Here is a 26,246-nt window from a genome sequence, read left to right on the forward strand (position 1 = left end):
GGGGGACCATTAGGCAGTACTTCTTTGACTTTCCCTTGAATGGCTATTGCTTCTATGACTGAAGGCCATCTGAATGTGCCTTGTGCATTAGGGAGGTTATTCTCTTGGGCATGGAAGCATATTTTCCTCTTATCCTTTATATATACAGTCTGTCCTCGTCTAATATGGCTAATTGCTTCTGTACCCCTGCCGTGTTAGAGAATTTTCATGTTACAGGGGCTCTTGAAACCCCCTATTTCCTTCTGCACCCCTGCCCAAGTCCACTTTCCTCCCCCCTCCCTTGTGGTGCAAAATTTTTTATACCCTCCAATTTTAACCTCCTTGAGAGCTTTACCATGGTTCAAAAAATTATAAAAGAGCATTATTACAGTTAAAAGCCACATTTTATTTACCTAATGGGAAGATAAGAGGAGACACACTATGCCAGGGAAGAGGTAAAGGGAAGTTCAAAAGCAAGAATGCTGAAGCGCGATTGGCTGGGAGGTAGATGACGCCCATTGGCAAGGCAACGCTCCTATAATTCATCCCATCACCACCCGCCCGGTTCAAAGAACCATGTTTGCTTCATCAATGGCCGTGTAAGAAGCAATAGTGCTTCCCGGAAAATTGTACCGTGTTAGACCATTTTCGTGTTAGCGAAAACCGTGTTAGACAAGGATAGACTGTACAGTAATACCTCGATATACAATACCCCTAGATGTGATACCCGGCTTAATGATGGGGGTAGAAATACCACAATACCCCGCTTAACGATGGCCAAACCCCAGTTTAATGACGGGTTTAGATTTTTTAAAACTGATTTTGATGATCTTTTAAACTAAAATTGCGTGTTTAGGTTGATTTATACACTGTTTTTAGACTCAGATTTATGTGTTTTAGCCATAGGTGGGGTGAACATTCTGGGGTACAGTTTACTAAGCTCGTTTTTTTTTCCAGACTTATATTTGACAATTTTCATATTTTATTTGTTGGTTTTAGAGAGTTATTTACAGGTGTTAGACTTAGGTTCTTTTACAGCTGTTAGACCATTCAGACTGGCTTTAAACTTGTTTTTGGGCTCATTTGGGTGGGTTTTGGTCTTGGTCTGGGGGGAACCCAAGGCTGGTAAATGCCCCCCCATTACATGTTAAAAGTAACACGATATACAGTACCCCACCTAACAACGGGGTGTCATTTAACCAATTTTATTGTTAAAATGGGGCAAGCATGCCTGTATATACAGGTATACCCCAGTTTAACAATGCAATTGGTTAGGTAAAAATCCATTGTTAGGCGGGGTACCGTATATCGGGGTACATTTAATATGTAAAGTAATGGGATGCATTTTTCAGCACCGGGTCCTGTTATGGCTAGTTTTGTACCCTCTGATCGTGCGTTACACAAGCAGTGACTATATATATATATATATATATATACAGTGGAACCTCGGTCCTCGAACGTCTCACATGTCGAACAAATCGGACCTCGACCAAAAAATTCAAGAAATTTTTGCTCCAGAGGTCGACCAAAATATCGGACCTTGACCAACCTGAACGTAGCCAAACGAAGGGAAGCTGGCCGACCGACAGTCACGCGTCCACCCTTGTTGTTCGTCAACGTGGTTGTCCTGCTGTGCTTCACATTTTTCTTGATTCAGTGCAGTATTAGCCCCTGATAATGGCTCCAAAGAAAGCAAGTTCATCCAGTACGGCTACTGGCAGTGAAAAGAGGAAAGTAGTGCGGAAAATAATTGATGAAGTGGAAAAATTATTGCTTATCTTTATCAATGAGAAACAGTTAGCAGGAGACAGTGTTAGTGAGTATATAATTTGTGAAAAGGCAAGAGAAACATACAGTCACCTCGTAAAGGAAAGCACTGGTACCAGTGCTGAAACTTAAATAGGTAAGCATCTGGGGTCTTGGAACGGATTAAAATGATTTACATTATTTCTTATTGGCAAAATTAGTTCGGTCCTTGACCAATTCGGTCCTGGAACAGCCTTCCAGAACGGATTGTGTTCGAGGACCGAGGTTCTACTGTATATATATATAAATACAGTCAATCCTTGTAAATCGCGTGTTCATGAATCACGGATTCATAAATCACGGCTAAGTGGCTGTCAGACTGCCGGCACCCTTAAATCACTGTTAAGTCACGAAAATCACGGACCTAGGCACCCAAGTGGGCCTTTTCCGAGGAGAATCGTAAATCGCGGCATTCAAACTGATAATCGCAACCCAACAACCAATCACCACGCATCCCTGGTGGCAATGTGCATACTAATGCCACCACGTTGTTGTTGTTCTTCCTGCCGGTCAGCACACTACAGACCATCGCCGTGGAGTACGAGAGCTACCTGCCTTTTTTTTGTGCACCTTCCCCCCGCCTCTACCTTCCATGGCCCCTCCCGAACCCCCGATGAAGCACTCTAAGCAACATGGTGCCAAGAAGCTGCCGCCGTTGTCATACAGTCAACATTTGGAGCTCATTCGTCGTGTTGAGAACGGAGGCTCATTCGTCATGTTGAGACTTTGAGGGCTTCCTGAGGGAGGCAGAGGAGCTGGAGAAGGGAGAACAGCATGAGGGAGCACCCCCACCTCATGCAGAGAGGTTTTAAGTTCTTCCCAACACCACCCCACTCCATTCACTTAAGCAATATTGTCATAGGATTAAGGTGAGATCCCTTAACATTGCTTATTTCTATTAAATACATGCACTGAATATTCCTAAATTTGTATGTTTGTGTTTGATGGTGCCTAGAAAGGTGTAGGTAGGGTGCTGTGGGAGGTGGTTGGCCAAAGTCCAGACCCAAATTCATTTTTCACATGAGTTATTATTTATAAACCAGGGAATTTGTAAATCACAGCAGTGGGCCAGACCCAAATTGCCGCAATTTACGAGGACTGAGTGTATATATATATATATATATATATATATTAATCCTATATATATATATATATATATATATATATATTAATCCCTTTAACATCCAATGTCATTCAGCCAAAGGCATGTCCGGAAACTGGGCCCGTCTGGATATTGGACCCCTGCCTCCTGGACTGGCACTCATGGAACCTAACCTAGCCCAACTCAGAAAAACACCTACATAACTCCCTACCTGACATGCATAGCACCTATTTAAGACCCTATTCACACCAATAAGGGACATAAAAGAGTGAAATAAATACAAAGGAACCAGAGAAAGAGGTTTTAGAGGTGAATATGGAAAATACAGTACACTATTAAACATGCTGGGTACTTACAACAAGTCTGTGGCCATCTTGATGAATAACTCGCCCCCTCTCAAACTCTGACAGTAACAAGGTGCACCTGAAGCGACAACAGTAATCAAGTCTTGCACTGCACTTAGTCATTTGCACCCTGAATTCAAATTTCTTAACACTGCGCATTCTTTTCTCACTTGCACTCAATTGTACTGTACAGTATTCTCATGTAACCAGTGTTGCACTCTGCACTTAAGTCTTTGCACTCTGAATTCTAATTTCTTAACACTGCGCACTGTTCTTTACACTGCACAAGACTGTAAATTCCCGTGTGGTCTAGTGGCGAGTTCTTACTGTTTATTCACTATCAGAGTCCGAGAGTAGGTGGGGCAGGTGGCCTAGGGGCGCATCGCTGGGACGTGGTGATAGAGTACCCACTGCAGACGACTCTGAAGACAGGCGCAAACTCACCTTCAGTGGTGACTCCACCGTGGCTGATGTGCTGGACTGTGACTCGGAGGTGGAAGGCCTGTCTTGGGGAGGCACCAGTGTGGAGCCAGGGCTGGGCACAGCAGGGTAACAGGCCTGAAAAAACTGTCAATGGTTGAATGATGCAAGAAACGATGATTCTGGCAACTGATGATGCGCTGCATGAAAGCGCGCACTTCCTCCACAAGTCCCAAGGACCCCATCTCCCTGTCGCAGTCTGGGTGTTCCTGGTAGTCGAGAATGAACTCGACGTGCTCCTAACCTTCCTCTCCATGTTGCATTTGGTCTTTGATGCGAAGTCAGCCATGTACTGGGTGAGTCTGTCATGGGATTTCTTGATATCAGACAATGTAGAGTGGGCCAGGTTGAATTCACGGAGGATGCGTGACGTCGACCATCCCGCGTCCACCTTGTCCAATATTTCCTTCTTCTTCTCCAGAGTCAGCACCACTTGTTTCCTCTTCTTGGGCAGCTGGGCCATCATCACACACACGAAGAACAAGCAGGAGAGGAACAGCAGAGCCTGCAGGAGGTAGGGCACCACCACAAAAGCGAGCACATGGGCAGCCATGGTGATGAGCGTGCACTCACGATGAAGGATGGGTGGGAAAGGGGGAGGATGCAGGGGCGCTCCAGTGGATGTCGGCAGAACTAAGCACCAAAACACAGCTGGCCCGCACCGCATACCAGGTTCAAATTACGGGGGAAAAAAAAGGTCAGATTAAAAAAAAATATTTTGCATTTTTGGGGCAATTTTGGGGTTACGAAGTCCCGGGCCCAAAATATCCATAAATTGGGGTGTCCAGGAATTGGGCGCCCGGATATTACGGGGATTACTGTATAAATATATATATATAGACACGGTATGTATATATACAGTACATCCCCACAGTGCGCGAGTTCCGAGTACGCGATCCCCTTTGTATGCGAGGACCTATTTTTTTATTTATTTTAGTGTATCTTTTATTAGTACACAAAGTGAACTCCTAGTAAGCAAGACGGGCAGCAAAGAGTGGCCCAAATCCGGAGTTACCCCGAGTACGAGACATTGCCCCCCCCAAGAAGCGATAACGGTTGCCTATGCTCCGCCCACCTTGAGCAGGAGATAGCAGCAGAAAAGGCAGCAACACCAGTGATGGAGAGTGAAGATTTGGCCATGATGGAGATCAACAGGGTACTGTGTGCCCTTGATAAATTCAAGGAAGAATTCAAGGACATCGAACGCTCTCAGTTGCGAGTGGAGGTGATGTCTTCACTGGACAGAACCTTCCGCTATTACACCAACAAGCACAACCAGGAAGTAAACAGACAGAAGCAAACACTCATCACCCGTTTCCTTCGGCTTGAACAAAGCTAGGAATCACTCCCTTCAACATCAGAAGAGCCATATCCTGAGGAGGATCAAGAGGCTGATTCGATGTCTGAGGTGTCAGAAATAGACTTTGAAGGGTTTATGAACGAAATGAGTGCATTAGGTAGTGAAAGTGTCGAAAGTGCTGGTGACGAAAGTGGTGAGGAAGGTGGTGTGTCGGGTGGTGTGGTGGGTGATGCAAGAGATGCATGCTAGGTGCCTCATCCTGCCTTGGATCCTCTTCTTACCTCCATCAAACCAGTTGTCCTCTTGCGTAAGGGTGAGCAGCCATATTCTTGTTGGTTTAGTTAAGCCATATCCTTGCTGATTTACCTAGTAAAGCCATAATCTTGTTGGTTTACTTTATCTTAGGTAATATGTCTTACATAGTTTCCCTGTATAGTACAATACTTAGGTCTGAAAGGCATCTCAAGGGTTGCCCATGAAGGGGGGTGCTGCCCATATGTAATTTTTTCCAAAAGTTTATGTATTCACAGTATGTGAATTCCTAGTACATGATGTCCTCTGCCGCCCACATAGGTGCATACTGAGGGGATGTACTGTATGTATATATATATATAGTAATCCCTCTAACATCCGAACGCCCAATATCCGAACATCCCCACTAACCGGACATAATCATCCTGGGATCCAATATTCCCAAAATGGGCCAAAAACCGCAAAAAAATCGAAAAAAATCTGACTTTTTTCCCACCCGTAATTTGAAATTGCCGCCTGGCACCAAACAGCTGTTACACCATGGTCCCTCCCCCCTCCCCTGTCAGGGTTGCCATTTGGTATTTTTCATTACCAAGTGTGGGCCAATTTGGTAATGAAAAATTTGTTTGGTAATGAATCAGAATAATGCATTACCAATTGGATTTTTCACATGTATGAGGATACACAGGATGGAGATGGTGGATTGTTTGCTCTCTCTGATTAATCTGCTACCCTACATAGCACGAAAATAATCAACATGGTGTTAATTATAAGGAGAGTGATTACATGTATTTCCACTTGTATGTATAATTAGTGAAGAATAAATGCTAGCTTTATGAATTTGGTAATGAAAAGTTAAATTTGGTAATGAAAGTTGAGATTGGTAATGTGGCTGTTGCGATCTGGCAACTCTGTTACCCCGCCATCATCAACAGTCACAGCCTAACTCTGATCGAGAGCAGATGCTCATAGCAGTGAAAGCCACAGGTGCTTGTTTTTTGTGAATAAACAGTGAATAAACTGCAATACCTCACCACTAGAACACACAGGAATTTACAGTGTTGTGCAGTGTTAAGAAACTAGAATTTAGAGCGCAGAGGATTAACCGTGGACTGCAAACTGGCGGTTCAAACCAGTCCAGGAGCCAGGGACTTGTAAGTACCCAGAATGTTTAATACTGTATAAACTCACCTCTAAAACCTATGGTTCTTTTGCATTTATTTCAGTCTTTTATGTCCCTTATTAGTGTGATTTGGGTCTTAAATAGGTGCAATGCATGTCCAGAGGGAGTTGTATAGGTGTTTTTCTGAGTTAGGGTCCATAAGTACAAGTCCATAAGCTGGGGCCCAATATCCGGACAGGACCACTATCCGGACCTGCCTATGGCTCTATTACGTCGGATATTGGAGGGATTACTGTATATATATATATATATATATATAAAAAGGATTAATCATGCCTCTTTTAATGCATATATATATATATATATATATATATATATATTTATAAAAAGGATTAATCATGCCTCTTTTAATGCTGTCCACAACAGGGAGACGGACAACAAAAGGTACAGTCGCCCAAAAAAGTACAGTATGCGCTCATAGTACGCAAATATATGGGCAGCACAGGACGTAGCGTACTAGGAATACGCGTACTCTGAATACATAATCTTATGGGGAAAATTACATATGGGTGGCATCCCCCTTCATGAGCAACCCTTGAGACTCCTTTCAGACCTAAGTATTGTACTGTACAAGGAAACTATCTTATTACCTAAGCTAAAGTAAACCAACAAGGATATGGCTTAACTAAACCAACAAGAATATGGCTGCTCACCTTAACCCAAGAGGACAACAGGCTTAATGGAGGTAAGAAGGGGATCCGAGGCAGGGTGAGGCATCTAGCGTGGGTTTCGGGAGAATCTGCCATCAAGTCAATTCACCATGCAACAATAAGAAGACATTTTGCTGTCATTAATGAAGACAGCTATGGGTGATGCTAGAATATGTATTCAAAGGCGACTACAGTGAGGAAGAAACAAGTTAATTATTGACTGATGGTGAACTGACGATGGCGAATTTTCTCGGAACCCTAGCGTGCCACTCCTGCACCACCAGCCACACCACCTGACACACCACTCTCGCCACCAGCACTTTCGATACTTTCACTAGCTAATGCACTCACTTTGTTCATAAACCCTTCAAAGTGAAGTCATTACTTCCTCCACTTGCAACTGACAGTGTTTGATGTTCTTGAATTCTTCCTTGAATTTATCTAGGGCACACAGTACCCGGCTGAGCTCCATCATCGACAAGTCTCCACTCTTCATCACTGGTGGTTGGTGCTTCTTGGGGTGGCAATTTCGCATGCTCGGGGTAAACCCTGGATTTGGGCCACTCCGCTGCCGTCTCGCCTACAATGGGTTCAATTTGCGTACTATTAAAAAATACACTAAAATTGGGAAAAAAATAGTTCCTCAAGTACAACGAGGATCGCGTACTCTGAACTCACATACTGTGAGTACCTACTGTAACTGGCAGAGTTTTCAGATTGCTTCGGGCACTGCATTGCCATGCGTTCCATGAAAACTTAGCAAATATATGATAAAAATTCTCTACTTTATCATGTCATATTTTGGGGGAAGGGGGGAAAGAGTATATCATATTAAGAATTATGAGAAATGAATAACATGAGGCAATGATATATTAGAAGTTAACCTTTATCATACGTTTGCCTGATCTGAATGTGTAACCTATTATTCCGCGCGTGGTGCACAGTATATCCCCGTGCTCCTTACCGGTATGTATTTATGTCCCAGCTGATGGTCTAGTCTCTAAGGTAAACTTAGGAAAATTCTTGTAAATGCAAGAAGCTACTTGCTTTTCAAATGCTATGGTGATGATATACGAACAGTAAGGATGCCGCAAAAATGAAATGACAATATTCTTAGTAAGGATACCCTACCCGAAGCAACAACTAGACCTTTTCTACCTCTTATTCTTTGTCTCCCCCTCCCATATAATAACTATAATTAACTACTTTACTTCCTACTGATGCAAAATTAGTAGGTATGGCCATGTGGAATGTGAGAGGTGTGAATGAGGAGAGCAAGTGGTGGAAGTGGTGAATGTGTTCAAGAATGTGAGACATGCTGTGATGGCATCGTGTGAAACGAAGATGAAAGGACGTGAAGTAGATGGGTGGGAGGGTGTGAAATGTGTAAGATCGGGAATGAATGGGCGAGGAAGAAGCAAGGAAGTTGCTTTGTTGATGAATGAGGTGTGGCAGAGTGGAATGAGAGACTACAAATGTGTCAGCTCAAGATGTATGTCAAGTTCAAGTTCGAGAAGGTGAAAGTGGCAGTGATTGTAGAATATGCACCATTTGGGGACAGGAATGAGAGAAAGAAAGACAGGTTTTGGAATGAGCTGCGTAAAGTAGTGGGAGAAATGCCCAGGAGATGTAAAGTGATCATAATGGAGGATATGAATGGAAGAGTAGGCACTGGTCCTGAGGATGATATAATGGGTTGTTATGGAGTACCAGGAGAAAATGATATTGGGAAGCAACTAAAGGATATGTGTCAAGAGAGGAGGTTGTGCATTTAAAATACAAAGATGCACATAGATATAAATAGTACAGAGGGAACAGCGATCGTGTTGAAAGAAGCCTGATTGATTACGTGCTCGCAGAGGGGTCGATGGTGGGAATGGTTGCTGATACGAGGGCAGTGAGAGGACGATGTGGAGGTCTGTCAGATCATATGATTGTGGTATGCAAGATCAAGCTGAGAGGAGTGAGGTGGATCAGGAGAGAGAGGAGCAGTCAGGGAGAAAGACTCAAAGTTGAGAAGCTGAGGGCCAGAGAAATTGCAGATGAATACAGGACCAAAGTAGAGGAGGAGTTAGAATCAGTGAATTGGAATGAAATGGATCTGGACAGCCTGTAGAATGCACAGAGGGATTGCTTCCTTAGGAATGCTAAAGCAGTGTGTGGCTTGGCAAGAGTAACAACAAAGAAGAAAGGTACAGCATACTGGGATGATGACATTAAGAGATTAGAGGAGGTAAAGAGGAAGAAGTGGCTAAAGTGGTTACAGTACAGAGGTTCATTTGAAATAAGAACTGAAATAAGATTAGTGAAGAGGAAAAAGGAGGAGGTAAATGATGATCTACGAAGAAAAATTAATGCAAACTACTCTGAAAATAGTAAGTTTTTCTGGAAAGAGGTGCGGAAATGTAGATGTGAAAACGGAAAGAAATGTGATGGTGTGAAGGATGTAGGTGGCCGATTATTAACCCATGGGGATGAAGTAAGGACCAGATGGAAAGAAAGCTTGATGAATGGGAACGGAAATAGCAGAGCGGCTGTAAACATAATTTGTTTGGGGGGTGTGCAAAGAAGGAATGCTGTACTAGGAGATGTGACACTTGCACAGGTGAAGAGTGCTGTGAAGTGGCTGAAAAATGGGAAAGCAGCTGGGGCTGATGAGGTGTATGCATAGATGCTTAAGTGTTGTGGAGATAGTGGAACGAAGTGCTTAATGGAGATATGTAAGATGGCATGGATGAGTGAAACTCTCCCTGCAGAGTAGAAAGTGGCTGTGATTGTATCCCTGTACAAAAATAAAGGTGAGCGAAGTGAGTGCAAGAATTATCGTGGCACAAGTTTACCGAGTGTAGCAGGGAAAGTATATGGAAGAATTATTATAAAGAAAGTAAGAGAGATATCATCAGTCTTAGTGAGTGACGTACAGGGTGGCTTTAGGAGTGACAGAGGATGCATGAATCAAATATTTGCAATGAGACATATAGCAGAGAAGGATTGTGAGAAGGACCATAAGGTGTTTATGGCATTCATGGATCTGGAAAAAGCATTTGACAAAGTGGACGGAGAAGGACTGTGGAAAGTTTTGCGCATGTATGGTGTAGATGGTAAGCTGCTAGGTGCTGTCAAAAGTTTTTATGATGGTAGTGAAGCATGTGAAAGGGTTAATGGGCATCTAAGTGAATGGTTCACGATTGGTGTGGGCATGCGACAAGGTTGTGTGATGTCCCCATGGTTGTTCAATATGTGTCTGGACTGGGTGATGTGAGAAGTAAAAACACAAGTGGTGGAGAGGGAAATGGTGTTGGTAATGAATGATGATGGAAGGAATATCTCAAAATTGTTGTATTCTGATGATGCAGCACTGTTTGCAAGTACCGGACGAGAACTTGGTAGGCTTGTGCAGAGTTTTGCTGAGGTCTGTAAGTGTCATGCGTTGAGTGTAAATGTAGAAAAGAGTAAAGTGATGGTTATTGGGAGAGAAGGTGCCTCCCAGTGCAATGTTACAGTGAGTCAAGAGAGACTGGAATTTGAGAGAGAGTTCAAATACCTTGGTACAGTGATAGAAAAAGAGAGGAAAATGTGCAAAAAAAAGTTGAAAGAAGAGTGACACAAGAAAGGAAAGTAGCTGGTGCAATGAAACCCTTGATAAGAAACAGAGGCTTGAGTGTTGCAGCTGCACGAGACTTACATGAAGGAGTGTTAGTGACAACTTTAACATATGGATGTGAGACTATGGTGTGGCATGAAAATGAAAAGTCCGGAGTAAGAGCAGTGGAGATGGGACTGCTGGGGAATATACAGTAAAAGACCATTAATCCGAACATGGATAATCCAAAAATTCCAATAATCCAAATTTTTGAAGAAGGCCAACAAAAACTCCAAAAGTAAAAAAAATCAACATTAAAATATTCAAACTGGGTGCCAAATGCACCAAAGTGCCGAGCAGTGTGGTCATGGATCATGTAATGCACAGACTGACAACTCCTCGTAAACAACCGACCACTTTTGGATCTGTACCGTAGGTTTAAAGAATTGTCCACAGTAATACATATTTTTTGTGCTTTTACAATACGTGCATATTATTATTAACCCTGGACTTACTTTCTCTAACTGGATATACCTGCCTACAACTGCTGTTTTCAACACTACACATTACTGGTGTGTTGAACAACCCATAACATCTCTTAATTTACCAATTACAGTTCATGTCTTCAGTAATACATTATTAAGTAAAAAATTTGAGTAATAAGTAAAGTAATGTTAATATGTGCCACATTGTATTATGAATGAATGAAAAGTGATCCATTTGGTTAAATTTCAGTTTAAACATGAAATTAAGTGTCTTAGGGGTCCCACCCCAAAATCTGAAAAATTTGATAATCCGAATGATTCTCAGTCCTCTGCCACTCGGCTTAATGGACTTTTACTGTATGTGGAGTACAGAGGGTGGATAGGATACATAATAATGCGATTCATTAAAGATGTGGAGTGAGGAAGTCGGTGGACACCAGAATCAAAGAGAATGTACTAAGATGGTATGGTCATATGGAGAGAATGGATAACACTACAGTGGTGAAAAAAGTATATCTGAGCGAATCTGAAGGAGGAAGAAGGCAAGGTCGGCCAAGGAGAAGGTGAAGAGATAAGGTGGATGTGTGTGTGAGGAAGAGAGGTTTGGAAGTTGGTGAGGCTAGGGAACGGACAAGAGATCGACCTGGCTGGATGAATGTTGTGAGGAGAAGTGCATGACCAGGGATTTGGCACTCCATTTTAACGTGGCAGTGTCCAGACTGACTCAATTGGATAGGTTTATGTGAAGCTACAGAGCGTGGTGAATGTTTTTGGCGTATCAGATAGAGCCAGGATGCCGGGAGCTTGAATGATGCGTGAATGGAAGCGTGGCCCATTGGATTGGGCAAATTTGGGCTGTCTGGACACTGCTACTCCTCACCCTGCCCTAGGGTGGGAAAGGAGGTCTGGATGATGATGATGACAGACCATACATTTTTTCTTTACACTACATAGTAATAAGGACAAAAACATGGGCTTACAAACTCATGCACTGCAAAAGTGCATAAAGTATTTGTCTGATCTTCCAATCTGGAATATCCTTCTTTCTAAATAAACTGTTTTGTCCTGCCTAACTGAAAATGCTGATTTGGAAGTTTTGAACTCAGTGATATGTTTATTGCATTTTATTAATCCTGCCAGTCGTTCAGGTACCATGGATACTAGACCATGACACAAGTTTGCATTCTCCAAGGAGCTCTGACTCTCGGCAAATTTGTGAGGTTCTTTTATACTGTATTTTATTAACTGATAGTTCTCAAGCTTATACTATGTCTGACAGAGATTTTTCTTAGTGGAAAAATGGCCAAATGCAGTGTAATAGCTGCATGTCTGTGTGTAAAATTTGTCCCCATTTGTGCTTGTTGATCAAGCCATAAAAAATAGCCTTCTAACTTACACCGCTTTCCCGCTTTCTGTCGTCGTCCATGGAGAAACAAAAATGGAAATAAATTACTTTAAATTATTCACTAGTATTCTAAATATCTTATAAATAAGAATGACAGATTTTCACTGTTTACTAAATGACTTTTTTTTTTTTTTTCAGTCTTAAGCCACGAAAAATAATTGCTCGTTACCATACTACAATTAAACTATCTATCTATCTATCTATAGCCCGACGCCCTAATCCCGCAAAGGGTGGCCGCAGACAAAACGCCTCCAAGTCACTCTGTCACCCACCATTTGACTACCCTCCCCCCAACTCACCCCCCCCTCCCTCATATACCTCTCAACTCCATCCCTCCACCTCATCCTCGGTCTACCCCTCCCTCTCCCTCCCTCCACCTCACCTACATACACCCTCTTAGTCAGTCTTTCATTCCCCATTCTCTCCACATGTCCAAACCACCTCAGTGTATTTCTCCTAATCTTCTCAACCACATCCACATCTACCCCGCAACGTTCCTTCACTTCTTCATTCGTCAACCTGTCCCTCCACGTCACTCCACATGCTCCTCTCAAGTAACTCATTTCCACTGCTCTCACTCTTAACTTGTTCCCCTCTTGCAAGGTCCACACCTCGCTTCCATACGTCAGGGTAGGGATCACAATACCATCATGCAGTGACTTTTTAACTTCCATACTCACCTCCCTTTTTCTCATCACTGCTTTCAGTGTACCAACAACCTTCCTTCCCTGCTGTACCCTTTCACGTACTTCATCCCCCAAAGTTCCATCCTTACTCATCACACTACCCAAGTACTTGAATGCACTCACATTCTCCATATCCTCACCATCCAACCTCACTGCACACTCTGTGACTTCATTCCTCTCAAACACCATAACTTTACTTTTGTTTACATTAACTTTCAGCTTCCTCCTCCTACACACTGTCCCAAATTCATTCACCAAACCTTGCAACTCCCATTCATCTTCACTCAACAATACTGTATCATCGGCAAACAGCAACACCGGAAGCCTCCAAATCTCACCCTCATTCATTAGGGCCAGCCCCACATCCACTGCCCTACCTTGCACCTCCTTTACAACCCCATCTATATATATATTAAACAGCCATGGAGACATCACACACCCCTGTTTCAGTCCCACACTGAGATCAAAGAACTCACTCAGCTCACCATCCACTCGCACCGTAACCCTAGCTCCCTCGTACATACTCTTCACAGCACTCAACAATTTCCCCTCCACTCCATATATTCTTAATACCTTCCACATACCTTGCCTATCTATTCTGTCATAAGCTTTCTCCAAGTCCATGAAGGCAGCATACACTTTCCTTCACTTCTCTAGATACTTCTCCACTAAACATCTTAGAACAAATATCTGATCTACACACCCTTTTCCCTTCCTAAATCCCCCTTGTTCTTCTCCAACTAGCTCCTCTGTCATATGCCTAACCCTATCAATGAGTATTCTACCATATATTTTACCAGTCACACTAAGAAGGCAAATATCCCTATGGTTACCACATACTTCTCTCTCCCCTTTTCCTTTGTACAGATGAACAATTATACCTGATTTCCAGTCCTCTGGAACCCTTCCCTCTTCCCAAGCCAATCTACACAACTTCCATATCCACTCCACAACAATCTCACCCCCATACCTCAGCATTTCACCACACACTCCATCAATTCCTGGGGCCTTTCCCCGCTTAATCTTCTTCATCGCTTCCACTACTTCCGCCCTACTGATCTCTTCCTCCCTCCTCTGATCTCTTCTTCTCCCAGCCATTCCCCAACCACTTATACTCACACTGCTCTCACTCTCTACATTCAACAAATCCTCAAAGTGCTCCTTCCATCTCCTCAATTTCTCTCTCTTCTCCACCAACAATCTATTATTCCTATCTTTCACTCCCCTATTATTTCCCCTTTCACACTGCCTTACTTTCTTTACCTCCTTCCAAAACAATTTCTTACTCTCCCTCCATTTCACACTCAGATTCCTCCCAAACTCTTCATCCACTTTCTTCTTACTCTCCTTCACCAGTCTCTTCACCTCCCTTCTCCTGCTCACATATACCTCTTTCTTCTCTCTCTCATCTTCTCCCCTACCTCTACTTGCCAACCATTCACCATATGCCTTCTTCTTTTGTTCCACAGCTCGTTTCACCTCATCATTCCACCATGCTGTCCCTTGCACACCCTTGCATCTCCTCTTCACTCCACAAACCGCCTCACACGCTGCGCCTATCTCTTCCGTGAATATCTTACATACGTCTTCCACCCCTTCCATCTGCTCTAGCTCATACTTTCCCAATCTTTCTTCCACTATGCTCTTATACTCTGTCATTTTCTCACTGTCTTGCAATTTCTCCACTCTTCTCACAGGAGCTGCTTCCTCCGGTCTTCCCCTTCGCCTCCTCAACCACTTTCTTTGCATCTTTACCTTGGCCATCACTAAGTGATGGTCCGAGACTCCATTCCCCCACCCTCTCCACACCCTTGCATCCAACACTTGTCTTCTCATTCGCTCATCCACACACACGTAGTCTATCATTGCCTTTCGTTCAACAAGTTCACCATCCATCCTCCTCATTACTCTCCATGTATACCGGTGGATCATCTTATGACGAAAGTAGGTGTTGGCTATTGCCAACCCTTTACCAGCACAGATGTCCACCAAAGCACTACCATTCCCATCTACTTCAGCTGGCACACCCCACTGACCAACCACTCCATCCACTCGTACATTCCAAAGCTTATTCCTGACTATTCTTGAGCGATAGTTCTGAAATTTATGTGAGCTCCATTTAGGATTTCTTATTATCATAACTAACAAACTGTTTCTCACAATTTAAAAATGTATAGGTACTTTGCCACTTACTTATTGTTCTCTATTACAATTTTACATAATAGGTGTCATCCTGCAAAGATATAAGGAAGATTATGCATTATCGCTGAGTGAAATTTTCTGGATACTCTGCCGCAACTTCTTAGGCTGACTGTACCAGAAGCAACCCATCTCTGGATCTCATCTCTTTTATGTTTCTGTCTGGAACCATGCTAAGTTTGTCCTTCTTTCTCCTAAAAATAACTTCACTCGTACTAAATGCTCTGAGCTCTCTGGCAAAATTAAATTCTTCCCACTCCTTCTGTTACCGTGCCGAAAACCTTTCTAACAACATTATTCATCATTCATCAATCTTCTTTTCTACTCTGATGGCCCTACAACTGTTTCCTCAACTGATAATGCAGAACAATTTGCTCAGACCTTTTTCTGCCTTAAACAATTCTGGAGCTGTTCCTCTATCGTTTTACCCCTTTGACTTCCTCAGGGCTGACATTAAAATTTCTATAACTGATGTGTTTTCTGCCACCAATAGTCTCAATACTAACAAGACATAAGGGCCTAATGAGATCCCTCCTGTTGTTCTCAAGAATCGAGCTTCTGTGCTTACATCCTGCCTAGATAAACTCGTTCACCTTTGTCTATCAACTTATACCTTTCCTTCTTGCTGGAAAGTGTTCCCATTCAGCCTGTCTCAGAGAAAGGTGACCATTTCCAGCCCTCTGAATATAACCCAAATGCTTTAACGTCCTGTATGTCTAAAGTTTTTAAAACTATTCTTAACAACACATTTTAAAGCACCTTTCCTATAATAACCTACTTTCCAACTGTCAGTACAGGCTCTGCCAGGGATGCTCCGCTGGTGATCTTCTCACTTACCTTTCAGAATCCTGGTCATCCTCCTTTTGGGATTTTGGCAGAAACTTTGCCATTCCACTTGACATCTCAAAGGCATCTGATCGTGTCTGGCATAAATCTTAACTTTCCAAACTGCCCTCTTACGATTTCTATCCTTTTATCTGTGCCTTCATCAATAGCTTCCTTTCTGGTCATTCTATTGCTGCTGTTGTACACAGCCACCATTCTTCTCTTAGGGCTATTAATAGTGGTGTTCCTCAGGGTTTCATCCTATCACCAAATCTCTTTCTTCTGTTCCTCAGTGACCTAAGCTGTACATCTAACCCTATCCACTCATACACTGATCACTCAACCCTTCACTTTCCATCCACTTCCCACAGTGTCCATCTCAGCAGTTACTACAACAAACAAGGAATAAGGCTATGGCAAACTTAATGCCTGACTTGGCTCACATCTCTGATTGGGGTAAATGTAATCTTGTTGCATTAATGCATCAATAACTCAGTCTCCAAATCTTTCGACCCTCAAAATCCACCAAAGGAGTATCCTTAAACTGTTAACAATATTCAGCTCAATCTTGCATCATCTCTGAACATACTTGGGGTTTCAATCTTTTGTGATTTATCTTGGAAAGGTCATATTACCTCTTGTAAAATCTGCTTCTAAGAGATTAGGTGTGCTAAGCCAACTCCATGCCTTCTTTATCCCAGCACAGTTGTTGATTTTATACAGCGGTTTTATTTACCCATGTACAGTGTACAACTCTCATGTGTGAGGAGGCTCCTCACATACAGCTTTTCTCAACAAGGTGGAGTCAAATAGTACAGCCGTTAAGCGCAGATATCATAAAAATATTCCACAAGGTGATACTCGTAAAAGCATGGAATTTCCCACATTCTATCTTTAGGCCCAAGAGATCATTTTCAGATAGGGAACTGCCTTGAGGGTCTAATCCTGTGACATTGGGTGACCTTCAAATTCTAGGTCAAGAGAAACATTATTTTAGTGTGAGAGGTGTCTCTATCATGGCTGTTATTATTTATATAATCTTGGCAATGTATTGAAAAACACCTAGTCATCTCAAGGTTGTTCTCAAGGTGACCTTGAATGAACTTTAAAGGTCAAGGTCAATGTCATACTGATATTCAGTGTATTTATTGTTTCTGGGAAGGAACCTTTTTCCTCCATAAAGTTCTGCATGAGAGTACTGCTGTACCATGTGTGATGCCATGGGAATGATAATTATATGTTTTGTCATATAATTCACACAATGTGCTCTCAGTTTGTTATGGAATTAACATGTTTATAACCTAATATTGGCCTAGAAATTGGCGACTTTGACTGAGCTAGCAACTTTCCGGTTTTCATTTTCAGGCATGTAGAAGAAGTTTCAATTGTCAGTTCAGTTCAGTTGCTCAACCCAGTGAAGAGATGTAATTATTCTCCTGAGAATCAGAATATTTTTGTTATGTATAACAATATTATTTTTATGGATTGGTGCATGGGCACAGATGCTACTGTGGACATTTCTCACAAGTTTTCTGCTCCCAGAGCTCCATGCTTTCAAGTTGCCATCATGTCCTTGAAGCAATTTCTGTTGCTAGACAGTTCACAGCCAAAAGCAGCAAAGTACCAAAAGACTTCTGTCACTGACTGGGGACTGTGTGTACTGTGCCAGTCTGACAGTGGGGAAGCCATGACATGTCCAGGAAGAAGTAAGAACCCAGAAACCAGAGGCACTGGTTACTCAACCCTGGCAAAAGACCTGCTAGAGTTCCAAGAAAAGGATTGTTTGCCTCTTCAAACTGATTTCAGTAGACTAGGTGACAGTTCTGGCTTAGTATCCACAATGACAGAGCACCAGGCCATTTGGCACAAGTCCTGTCGTGCCTAAGTCAACAAGACCAAACTCCACCAGGCCGAGAAAAGAAGAGCTACCTCTGGAGAATGTAGCTCCACCAGCTCCCCACATAGCCTCGCAGCTCCTGACCTGCAGCCGAATAGACTTCATTTGGGAAGTATATACCCCTAACAGCCTGAAAGCTTTTACGAGAGAAAGAAGCGGATTCAGCACCCGGAGAAGAGCTGTCTTCATCAAGGTTCCCAAACAAGTGGAAAGATATTTTACGTGTGGAGGAGAAAGAGAATGAACTCTTCACATTTCTGTCAGAGCAAATAGTGACAGTTGCAGCTGAGTCAATTATGTGCTCAGTAACAACAGTAGATCTAACAGGCCCGGCCCCTTCCTCCCATGAAGAAGCCAACAGCCACATCTTCATACATGTGGCAGATGCTATCAGCAAGGGGTGCGCCAAGGTAGCTGTCCGTACAGTGGATACAGATGTTGTGGCCATTGTAGTAGCCCATATGGATGTCCTCAATCCTGAGGATATGCGGGTGACATTTGGAACAGGCTCAAATACCAGGTTCATAACTGTTCCTGTGATTGTTTTTTTTTTTTTTTTTTTTTTTTTTTTTTTTAACAGAACGGAGGAAGGAAAAACAAATGGGGAAAAAAAAAAAAATCCATACACCAGATTACTGGTGTCCTCTGTTCATAAAATATCTGTAACAGTTAGACTTGAACAGTTATAGATTGAAATTTGGAGGAAAACAACTCTGGGGAAGCGAGTTCCAGAGGGATGAAGTTCGGGGAATGAAAGAATTCTGATAGGCAGAAGTTCTGCAGTATGGTTGAGTGACATTCCAGTCATGAGCGCTACCAGATGCCCGTGTAGCATGAGGGAAGGCATGGAGAGGTGGCACCATGGACACAACTTCGTCTGAGCATTTGCCAAAAAAATATCTGTAAAATAATGCAAGGGAGGCAACATTCCTTCTTACTTGCAGGGGAGGTAGTTTATATGCAATGGCAGGGTTGTTAATGATTCTAACAGCTTTATTCTGAATTTTGTCTAGTTGTCTTAATGCAACCTCTCCACAACCAATCCACAAGGGTGAGCAATATTCAAGCTGAGAGCGCACATGACTCTTATAAATTATAGCTAACTGCTCATCGGCAAAGAAGTTACGGACTCTGTACAATAATCCAAGTTTCTTTGAGGCGGTTTTAGCAAGTGATCTGACATGAGAGGTCCACCTGAGGGCACTGTTAAGTGAGACACCAAGAATTTCAATACTTTTGGAGATGGGAATATTAGTAGCACTGAAGGTAATGTACGAATCTGGTAATATCTGTCTATTAGTAAACTGTATATATTTAGTTTTACTAGCATTAAAAGAGACAAGGTTGTTTTGTCCCAATTCACTGATTGTAGATAGATCTTGATTTATGGAGATGGCTGTACTGAGTTGAGAGGTTGACATATTAGACTTTGTAACTGGATGTCTGAATGTGAATGAACTATGTAGTGTTGAGTCATCTGCATATGAGTGAATGGGATTGTGAGTGACAGATAAGAGATCATTAATATGAACCAGAAATAGGGTTGGCGCCAGAACTGATCCCTGCAGCACGCCGGCGTTAACTGAGTGGAAATTCGAATATACATCATCTACTTTTACTCTTATTTTCCTGTCACTAAGATAAGAAGAAATCAAAGGAACAAAAGACGTTAGTCCATAGCAAGGGAGTTTGGACAGCAGGGAACGGTGCCATACTCTGTCAAAAGCTTTAGAGATATCAAGAGCTACTGCATGAGTTTCTCCAAAAAGATCAATTGATTGATGGATGGTATGAGTTAAGAGATTGAGTATGTCAATGGTGGATCTTTCGCAGCGAAAACCGTATTGTCTATCACTAATTAAGTTGTTGGATTCAAGATGTTTAACAATATGCTTATCAATTAAAGTTTCAAATACCTTACCAAGAGAAGATGTGACAGCTGGTGCTTGTGCACTAGGGACTCAGAAATCTGCTGTGTCACCTCTCTTTCACACATTCACAGGTTGTGACATAACCTCGGCATTCAGTAGAATAGGGAAGAAGACGGCTTGGGATATGTGAAACATCTACCCTGAGGTTACTGATGCCTTTCAGGAGCTGAGCAACACATAGAACATCTCTGAGAAAGGAGAGTCCCTTATCAAGAGATCTGTCATCCTTATGTATGACAGGATAAGTGACCTGCTTAACATCAACATTGCCAGGAATGAAATGTTCACCAAAAAAATCAAGGACTATACAGAGCATTCCTCCCACAAAGGCAGCTCAACAGGAACACACGAACGAACAGCCGGAGAGAGCAGACGTCCCAGCCATCGCTGCTAACCTTAAGTAGTTTTAGGAATTTTGTCTGTCCTGTCTCCTAAGGTCTTATCTTAAATTTAAAATAATGAAAGTTAATAGACTACCAAAAATGTAAAGATTTATTGGCTAAAGTATACATGAATGTTTGTAGTTTTTTTTCGGTAACAGCTGTTTAGATACTTAACCAACATTAAACATGGCCGAAAATGTAAACAATGAGGGACTCGAATTTCAAGGATGTGATACAAATACCAATGTCATGGACCTGGTTAAAACATTAATTATGAGGATTAGTGAACTTGAAAAGAAAGTAGAGAATCTAGTGATAAATGATGTGTCTGAAAATACGGATACTACCATACAGAGTCTGACCCAATCCAAAGAAACAGCGAATGAAGAGATTCGAAATTTGAAGCGGGAAAATGTTGAATTGAGGAGGAAACTAGAAGAGAGTACTAATAAAACGGACAAGGTGAGTAATGTATTAGAAGAGCAGAAGGCAAAGTGGGCACATGTAGAAGAAGAACAGAAAGAAGTGGTCAGCTTAAGAGAGATCATCCAAGAAGAATGGGAAATGAACAAGAAAAAAATGGAAGAAAATGTAGTGAAAATACTGAAGAAAAAAGAGAAAATAGTGAGAGAAACTGTAGAAAGGAACAGATGTGTAGTAATATTTGGAAACAGGAAAGAGGAAGAAAAGGTTAGGTTCGTAAGACTCGAGAGAGACATGAACCTGGTGAGAGGAATATTAGGCAAGATTGACCCTGAAGGAAACAAGTGGGTAAAAGAAATTGAGGAAGTAAGGAGGATAGGGCCTTATAAGAAAGGGGAAACAAGACCAGTGAGAGTCAAGTTTACATCAGAAAGTGTAATAAATGAGATACTTAAAGTGACTTGGAAATTAAGCAAAGAGGCGGGGATGGAAAATATTATAATACGAAAAGATCTGAATGAAGAAGAAAGAGAAGTTTTAAAATCATTAAAGGAAGAAGTAAAGGGAAAAAATTATAAGAGGACAGAGGAAGAATGTAATACTTTTTTTTGGAGAGTATTGGATATGAAAGTAAGGAAGTGGTATTTAAGGAAATAGAAGTGAAGGAAACTAAGGGGGATGGCTGTGAAAGATCAGAAGTTGAGGAAGTGGTGCGGATAGAGAGTAGGAGAGAAGAGGGTATTAAAAACGTCAAAAATAATTTGAAGGTGATATATACTAATGTTGATGGTTTCATATCGACAAGGATCGAAATTAACGATTTCTTGAGAGAACATGAACCTGATGTCATGTGCTCTGTAGAGACCAAATTAAGAGAAGATATTGATGTTCATTTGGGAGATGGTAAATACAAACTGTGGAGAAAAGACAGGAAAGAAAAAAAGGGAGGAGGAGTTATGATAGCAGTGAAGAACAACATAAATGTAGATACTGTGGAAATGGGAGAAGGCAGGGCTGAAGTGATATATATGAAATTAGAAACTGGAGAAAATGTTAAGCGAGATATGGCGGTAGTGTATGTTCCCCCAAAGACGAGAGCATGGAATGATGACGAATACCAGATGTTGTCAGATATGGCTAGCTATTTGCAAAAAATAATTGAGAAAAGCAATAATTTTAGTGGGTGACTTTAACTGTAAAGAGGTGAACTAGGAGGAATGGTACTCGGAAGGTGGCGAGGATTTATGGGGCACTATGTTATTAAATATAATAATGAATAATGTGATGACGCAGTGGGTCAAAGAAGAGACACGGTTTCGAGGTGAGGACACACCAGCAAGGTTAGATTTACTGTTCACCAAAGAACCCGATGTAACAGAATCACTGAAATATCTCTGTCCTTTAGGAAAAAGTGATCATGTGGTCATTGAGTTCCAGATGTTAATAGGGAACGTCGTGCCAAGAGACGAGCTTCATAGACAGGGAAGATACAACTTTGGGAAAGCAAATTTTACAGGACTGAGAAACTTTTTTGAAAATGCGGATTGGAGAAAATTCAGAGAAACGAGAGATACAGAAGAAGTGGGATATCTTTCTAGACCTCTATAATTTGGGAGTGGAAAAATTTGTACCAAGAGTAAGAGGGAAAGAACAGGAAAAAGGAGTGGTTTAATAGAAGGTGTATGATAGCAAAAAAAGAGAGAGATAAGGCATGGAACAATTGGAGAAAGAGAGGTAAGAACAGAACAAAGGAAGAATATAAAAGAACAAGAAATGAATACACAAGAATACGTAGGGAAGAAGAAAGGAATTTTGAAAAAGGTATAATAGACAAATGCAAGGATGAACCCAAACTGTTTTATAGATTTGTTAATGGCAAACTGAAACAAAAGGAAGGAATCACTAAACTGAAAGTAGAAGGAGAGGTCTTTAAGGATGCGGCAATGCAAGCAGAAATAATGAACAAACGTTTCCAGTCAGTTTTCACTAAAGAAAAGGAGCTTCTGGAAGGGGAGGGAGTGATTAGAAATGTTCTGGTGATAAAAGATATAAAAGTGGAGGTACAGGAAGTGTATAAATTACTGGAAACTCAAGATGTAAGGAAAGCCCCAGGACCTGATGGAATTTCTAATTGGGTACTGAAGGAATGCAGAGAACAACTGGCAGATAAAATTCACAGTTTAATCGTATGCTCACTGGAAGAGGGGAAAGTGCCACAAGAATGAAAGAGGGCAACTGTGGTACCAATTTACAAGGGAGGAAACAGGGAAGAACCCCTGAATTATAGACCAGTGTCTCTAACCAGCATGGTCGCAAAATTGTGTGAGAGAATCCTGAAAGGCAGATGGATAAAATATCTGGAAGAGACGAATATTTTGGCTGAATGTCAGTTTGGATTCAGAAGTGGAAGGTCATGTGTTTCTAACTTGTTGAGCTTTTACTCAAGAGCAATTGCCGTGGTACAGGAGAGAGATGGTTGGGTGGATTGTGTGTACTTAGACTTAGGGAAGGCCTTTGACAAGGCACCTCATTAAAGACTAATGTGGAAACTAGAATATATAGGAGGACTGAAGGGGAAACTTCTGGAATGGATGAGAGACTTTTTGAGAGACAGACAAATGAGGACAGTAATAAAGGATAGGATGTCTGGATGGAGGGAAGTAACAAGTGGAGTCCCTCAAGGCTTGGTGTTGGCGCCAGTAATGTTCCTGATTTACGTAAATGATATGGTAGATGGAGTGAACAGTTATGCAAGTCTGTTTGCTGATGATGTAAAGATCTTGAGGAAGGTAGAGGTTGAGGAGGATTGTAAAATACTGCAGGAGGATTTGGATAGGATACACAATTGGAGCCGGACGTGGGAAATGAAATTTAATGTAAAGAAATGTAAAATATTGGAAATGGGTAAAAGTACCAGGAGGCCATCATCGAATTATTTGTTGGGTAATGAATTAATCACAAAAAGGAGAGAAGAGAAAGATTTGGGAGTGCTGGTCGAAGATAGTTTGTCACCAGAAAAGCACAATAACAAGATAGTTGGAGAGACTTATAAACTCTTGACTAACATAAGAGTAGCATTTCATTATATGAATGAGGAGATGATGAAAAAATTGATAGTGGCAATGATCCGCCTCAGGTTAGAATATGCAGCGGTAGTGTGGTCCCCACACAAAAAGAAAGATATAAACAAGCTTGAGAGAATACAAAGAACAGCAACCAAGATGGTCCCTAGTCTGACAGACCTGTCATACAAAGAGAGGCTGGAAAAACTGAATTTGCCTTCCTTAGAGGAAAGGAGAAAGAGGGGAGACATGATTGCAGTGTTCAGGACCATGGTGGGAGTAGATAAAATTGACAAAGAAGATCTGTTTGTATAGGATAAGAGAGCAACAAGAGGACTCGGAATGAAATTAAAAAAGTCAAGCTGCTTGAAGGATATCAAGAAATATAGCTTTCCTTACAGAAGTATAGACTTATGGAATAGCCTGGACAAAGAGATTGTCCAGTCTAAAAACTTAAACGAGTTTAAAGCCAAATTTGACTTATTGAGAAACAGCGATGGAAACCCACGAGCATAGTACATTCTGTGTATATCACAATTAGGTATATTAGGTAAATACTTAAATATTTGTAACGACTTAGACAAAGAGGTGGTGCATGAGAAAAACATTCATGTGTGTAAAGGTAGACTTGATAAATGTGGATATGGAGACAGGACAACACGAGCATTGCTCAATTCCTGTATACTACAAATAGGTAAATACAAAAAATAGGTAAATACAAATAGGTAAATACACCAAGCGTGTCAGTCTGCAAAGTCAAATCTGGATCAGGCCTCTGATCGTGTGCAGCAGCTGCCAGATGCAGTGGACTGTGGCTGGATCAAGGACAGACATGAATGGAAGCCACGTTGGTCAAGACTTCTCCAGGTATCACAGTCCTGCTATGAACTGATTCACTGCAGCTGTAAAACATTCTGCACTGGATGATGCAGATGTTCCAAAGCAGAACTCAGATGCACGTCCCTGTGCGCATGTTCAGAGGACTGTTATGACAACTGAAGACTTATGCTACTGCTTCGTTGATAAAACTGTGACTTTGACCTTGGTAGCTGATATTAACCCTGCAACGTCATCAAAGTTCCAGCACCAAATAAAATATTGCATCTATCTCCATGTTATATTAGCCAAATTTCTTTCTCTAAATACACTGAATATCAGTATGACATTGACCTTGACCTAAAAGGTTCATTCAAGATCATTTCAAGAACTACAACCAAGAGATGACTAGGTGTTTTTCAATAAATTACCAAGATGATATAAAAGATAACAGCCATGACAGAGACACCTCTTACCCTAAAATGATGTTTCCTTTGACCTAGAATTTGAAGGTCACCCAATGTCACAGGATTAGACCCTCAAAGTGGTTCCCTATCTGAAAATGATCTCTTAGGCCTAATGATATAATGTGGGAAATTCCATGCTTTTATCACCTTGTGCACAATTTTTATGATATCTGCTCTACTAAAAGCCTTTTTATCTCATTAACTTTCCTGTTCTTATTGGCTCCCTTCAACCCGTCTCTTAGTCACACTGTTGCATCTTTATCTTTCTATTGCTGCTTCAATATTTACTGCTCCTCTGAACTGTTTGCTTGCATCCCTCCACCACTACAACAGGTGAGCAGCACCCATTTAACAGGAAACATCCCTTTTCTATCCAATTCTTTAATGCAAGAGTTAACTGTTACTCCTAGTCCTTCATGTATGCAGCAGGTCAACTCTGGAACTCTTCCTCTGTCTGTATTTCCTAATGCATATGACTTCCAGTCTTTTAACCCCTTAACTGCTGAGATGTCGGAAGCGTGCTGTGCCCGTTCCGTGGGGATAATTGCACTCCAACTGACTTATTAAAAATATTTGCCAAAAATCAGTTATTAGTCCTAGAATACTATAATTATATACGCTTATGGCACATACCTTCAGCTTTCTCCTGGGATGTTTGTTGAGCCTTCGTCGACTACCGTAGGACTTGTGGAGACTTCTGAAGTTGGGTAACGAAGTCTCCACTTTACACTTCCCTGTATCCCGTAATATGCTTACCACTGCCTGATATTATCACACAAACACTGTTCTATGAATTTCAAGTAGTTTGGAATCCATACTCCAAAAAAAACACTGTGAAAGCAATGTAAATTACGAGCGCGTACGAGCTTTCCACCCCCGCTCGTTCCCTGCTGGTATTCTAAGGTGGAGCTGTCATTTATTATAAACACACTCACACTTTACATTCCTAGTACTTTACTACACTTATTTATATATACAGTATTTATCC

The 26,246-nt window shown here is 41.7% G+C and overlaps 1 protein-coding gene across 1 annotated transcript in view; it reads right to left on the reverse strand.

Moving 5' to 3' along the window:
- LOC145393503 (proteasome adapter and scaffold protein ECM29) overlaps positions 1–26,246 on the reverse strand; it is an 835,694-nt gene that overhangs the window by 290,791 nt on the left and 518,657 nt on the right. The window lies entirely within an intron of this gene.

This window comes from Coenobita brevimanus, chromosome 24, assembly GCF_032717465.1.
Source record: "Coenobita brevimanus isolate Jiangsu-jjx chromosome 24, ASM3271746v2, whole genome shotgun sequence".
NCBI lineage: Eukaryota > Metazoa > Arthropoda > Malacostraca > Decapoda > Coenobitidae > Coenobita > Coenobita brevimanus.